Below are 5,486 nucleotides of genomic sequence, written 5' to 3' on the forward strand. Positions count from 1 at the left end.
TCTTTAGTTCAGGTGTTAGGGTTTGTCTAATCACATTTGGCCAAATATTCAATTTAATTCAAATTGAGAATAATATTCTCTTCTAACGCATGATCCCATCTGGTTCTGGAAACTTTGCATACTTGTTTCTTTACCTGGTGCTGGTTTGTAGCAGCATGAGTATTCCCCAAGGTAATAATGTAAGTACAGTTGTATCAAACATGAAGCTGCACATAAATGAGATGTACATCTACATGGTACAAAGTTGAACACACTTTCCTGGAAATTTATGCATACTTAACAAATGCACAGGCTCAAAATAACAAAGCCATAACAAAACCATGAGCAGGTCAGACATAGTAACTTTCGTTTGTTTAGAAAATAGCAAAAATAGCAGCAGTTAAACATTTCCTGTACCCAGCTAAAAGTAGATATTCTTGTTTCCGGAATTTTTTCCTTACATAACTTGTATTGTTCTGAAATATCTTAGATCTCTTTGCACAAACTGCATGTTTGAGATTTTTAATTATGTTCAAGCTGGGGACTGTGAAGGCCATGGCAAAATCTTTATCCTTCACTCATGTAAATATTGCATAATTAGGTAGGCTTCAGATCAATATCTTACTGAAATATCCACTTGTATTTCAGCTTGGCTTTGGAACATTTAGTTGAATCCCTATTTGCTTCCACTTGCACATCATTGCCTGTGATATTGGTTGCCACAGAATCCCCAAAAGTTAGAGCTGCCTGAATGCTTAACAATTGTGAAAGTTTTCTTTAAATACTTCACTAATTTTTCTCCAAGTGTATCTTGTGTAGCTGTGAATGAAGAGTTTAATTGGTTCATTAGTTCAAAGAGCATCTAATGTTTAAAGCATTTGACATTTACCTAGATTTTCTTATACATATATAGACAATGACTTTTGTGCAATGATTGGAGAAAAGGTTTCCTTTTGACACATGCAGATTGTGGTTATATAAACAATAATGTACAACAGTGTGGACTACTGCAGTAACAGCTAAATTTGCAGTGATTTATGAGTTCTGAAACCTTACTACGGGGAGGTTGTAGTAGAAATTTTTCTTGATATTGATAAATGATGTAGTGGTGGAATTCAATTTTTTTTACTACTGGTTCTGTGGGCGTGGCTTGGTGAGAGTGGTGTAGCTTGGTGGGCATGGCAGGGGAAGGATACTGCAAAATCTCCATTCCCACCCCACTCCAGGGGAAGGATACTGGAAAATCCCCATTCCCTCCCCACTCCTGGGGGAAGGATATTGCAAAATCTCCATTCCCACCCCACTCAGGCCAGCCAGAGGTGGTATTTGTCGGTTCTCCGAACTACTCAAAATTTCCACTACTGGTTCTCCAGAACCTGTGAGAACCTGCTGAATAGCACCCCTGATATGATGTCTTCCACAATTCCATGTAATTTTAATTTCTAATGTTTCTCACAGCTGCAAATACCTGGAAAAGTCACAGATGTTTCAAAATAGACTTGTCCCGCTTTGTAAGTGAAGTATCTTCATTTTCAAATGCCTAGACAATACTTATAGCTGCCCATGTTTTTTGAAAGTAGAAAGATCAATGCAACCTATTTTTTTCATTTGTGAAATTGTCTTGAATGGGTAATTTAAGTCTAATAATCACATTCTGAAGGCTTAATGACTTTACTGCCAAGACAAGAAAAAAAAATCAACTGGCTAAGCATCTGCACTTACTATATTATTTTCTTATTTTAAACTTATAAAGCATTCCATGTAAATTGCAGGTTACGAATTCTAATTTGCTAAATGAAAATGTTTAGTAATATGTAGATGGTATTAACTCCTGTTTACTTAGGGATTCTGTAAGGGGTATGATTTGTTTAAACAGTACTTAGCATGCAAATGTACCGGTATATCAGAACTTGTCACAAAATCACCTTTATTTGGTGGAGCCAAGGTAGGTGGTCCTTTTCTTACACTCAAAATTCTTTAATACTTAAATGCATTTCTTTGTATCAGACCCTGCATGGTAGTGAAAAAAAGTTGTAGATCCTACAAGTCTCAAGTCTACCCATCTCAATATAGGCAAATCTGAGTTGAATGAATGGCATTTTGTATAGATTTAAATCCATTTTTAATGTCTATAAAATTAAAATTAAAACTAGTCGTATTTGCATTGCTGTGGAAGGAACTATGAAGTAGCAAGAACTAAGTCAGTAATAGAGATACATTTAAATGGAGTCTAATGGCATAAAGTCAAAATCAATTCACTGAACCCACATCAAGTGGAAAACACTTTGGGACTACCTTGTGTGACTGTTCAGACATGTTTTATGAGCTTTTGTTTCAGCCTGCAATGTGGGAAGTTTGCCAGGGGGAAGGGAAGGTGTGGTGCTGGGAACACCAGAAAAAAACCCAAAACTTTTTGTTAGGTATACTTTTTATTATATGGCCTGTTGATGTTTAAAACATATAGCAAAGAAAGCAAAGCTACCTTAAACAGACCATTACTCAGTGCTGCTGTGGCACAGACGAGGAGGCGGCTCCTAAGACTACAGGCAGCCATCGTCTTCTAGATCATGGGTCTCCAACCTTGGCAACTTTAAGCCTGGCGGACTTCAACTCCCAGAATTCCCCAGCCAGCTTTACTAGCTGGGGATTTCTGGGAGTTGAAGTCCACCAGGTTTAAAGTTGCCAAGGTTGGAGATCCCTGCTCTAGATCATGCCCAGCTGGAAATACACTGGATGTGACTCCAGAACCTGCACAAGACTGCCCCATCCTCCCTCCACAAAAGATCTAATATCTGTTGAGTTTAAGATAGCACAAGAATCATGATTGTTGTTAATACATGTTTATTAAAGATGTAATTTTTAAATTAATAAATTTAGAATATATCCATAAAAGAATGTGAGAAAAAAACAAAATGGAGACTCTATATAGAATTTTTGTGTAATACTTAATTTTTTTTGTTGAAATGTTTATAAAACATTTTACTTATTAAATGTGTATAGCACCTGACTCTCGACAACTGCAGGTGGCTAACAAGTTAAAAAAAAATCATTTTTAAAATTGCAAGCAAACATAGGAGAGAAATATAGCAAAAAGACAGAATTAAACTGGAACAGAAAAGAATCCAAGAAGGCTTCTCTCACGTTCTCTAAAGGCCTGAGAGAACAGCCCAGACTTGAAGCCCCTTCAAAACACCAGTAAGATGGAGCTATCTGGAGGGGAACCTTATTCTAGAGGGCAGGTGCAGCTACACAGAACGGGCACTCTTGGGGTTCCAATAAATGGCATTAAGTGAAGGAACCCAGGGCATGCCAATCCTGTCAGATTGAATCAGCCAGATACTATGACAGACAGGTGGTCCCTCAAGTAGCCATGCCATGCCATTTACAGCTTTATAAGTAACAAGTACCTTTAACTGCACCCAAAAACTGACAACCAATGCAGCTCATGAAGCAAAGATCTTACATTGACATACTGAGGCATCGCCGTCTGCACTGTTGGATTCTGGATCAGTTGAGGCTTCTGGGCATTATAGTTATCAGTCACTAGCGAGTTTATAATCCATAAAATATACGTGTAGAGCCAGTTGGCTTTAGTGATTACAGTGTTAGGCTACACTGTATTCTAGTCCTGCTCAGCCACTTCTCAAAATGTTGCCATGAAAACTGTAGGGGGCAGTTGCCAACAGGGATAAATAATTTCAAGGCCCAACTTTTAAGTGTGTATGTGACATACTCTTACTTTCAAGTTTCTATAATCTACAATGTGAATATTTTAACTTGCTATTATGGGTATTTGCAATTTACTCATATATTTATAATTTGTACTCTGTGAAAAGCTGCACAAAGATTTCTCCCCCTCTACACAGCATGACAGAAATTAGAGGGAACGTTGGTTTTACTACTCAGCTACTGTTTGTTTTTGTTTTTGGCTTATTGTATGTGTATAGACCATGCTTATGGCTTAAAATGACATGAAAAAGGAATGCTTATTATTATTATTAAATAATAATAATTATTAAAGAGAGCCTGTGTATACACACTTCTTGAACCACTTCTGATTTTTCTATGAATTCAGCTTTGCTTTCTTATAGTGTAACTTTTGAAATAGGCAAATTAAAATTAAAGGAAGTTTTAAAAATTGTATTTCTTACTAAAACTTTAATAAAGCTTTTCACAGATGTTCAATAATACCCCGAAGGAACTTGTGGATTTTTTACAACGTATTTTGTTTCTCCTGAGAGACTTGTTACAAGACTGTGACAAAACTAGAAATAGTGCTGACAGGGAAAGATGACAGGTATTTTCCACTTCCACCATGTAATTACTTAAAATAACTGGAGTCACAGAGGGCTGTTTAATAGACCTATTAACTGGAGCCTGTATTTTACAAGGAATCAGTTATATAGCATATTGTTGACATGAATAGAAGAAACATTTTTAAGTGCAGAAATTGCCTGCAAAAAGAATGTGAGCAGAAAATGGACATTCTGACACCATAGATGGCACAAAGGATTTTTCAGTCTTTTTAAGAAAGCCCAGTTTTCCAGAGTCATGGTTTTTAAAAATGTAGACACACAGTTTTCAACCATTTTTCTTTTTCTTGGGATTTGCATTATAGAATTATCTTTTCAAAAATTTATGTCCAAACCCCCTTTTATCAATAGTTAAAGTGAGACACTTGCCTGACTGCTTTGCTCAACAATCACAATCTTGACACTCCCAGTTTTTTTGGTTGAGCAATCTCTTAGATTGCTAAGAGGACAGGATGAAATTGCTGCTTGTCAGGAGGATTTCAGCTCAGTGCTGAAATTTCAGTTCTCCGTGTATGGAGGAAAAATCCTTCAGTGGGCTGCAGAAACCCTTCAATTTGGGCTCCCTCTACTTGCAAATTTCGTTGCCAGCTTCCCCACTGACTTTCTGGGAAAGCTAGCAAAGATTGCAAATGGCAATCACTTGATCACCTAGTGTTTGGCAACCATATGTCAATAGGAGCCACATGCCTAAAATGCAGTCAGGTTATGTGGTGGGTGTGGGGGAACACAACCTTTTATGTTGGTTGAAAATGTTTATAGGCCATAAAGCACTCTTTCCAGGGCCACCATAACTTTGAATGGTAGTTAAATGACCAGTCATAAGTCAAGGACTACTGTATATTTATTTGATGAGATTGCCATACTGTTTTCTATTGGAGATTGGACTTGTTTAATTTTCATTCTCAATCTAAACAAAAGACTCAACAAACAGCTTTGCCCATTTTACACTGAAAGAGCAGCTATTTATATGGGGGACGGATGGATCAGATATACAATATATGATGGTTGAACAGATCCGATATACATTAGGAAGCTGTTTCCTGTAGAATCTACTGATCAGAACTGGAACTTATTTATTATCGCTATAACTTTTGGGAAGATTCCATAGAAGTTATCAATATAACTTACGACAGAAAATTTCAAAACTTAAATGAGTCATATTGTCATTGGCATAATGACATCATACAAATAATA

Source organism: Pantherophis guttatus, chromosome 6 (assembly GCF_059756535.1).
Source record: "Pantherophis guttatus breed Tessera chromosome 6, ASM5975653v1, whole genome shotgun sequence".
NCBI lineage: Eukaryota > Metazoa > Chordata > Lepidosauria > Squamata > Colubridae > Pantherophis > Pantherophis guttatus.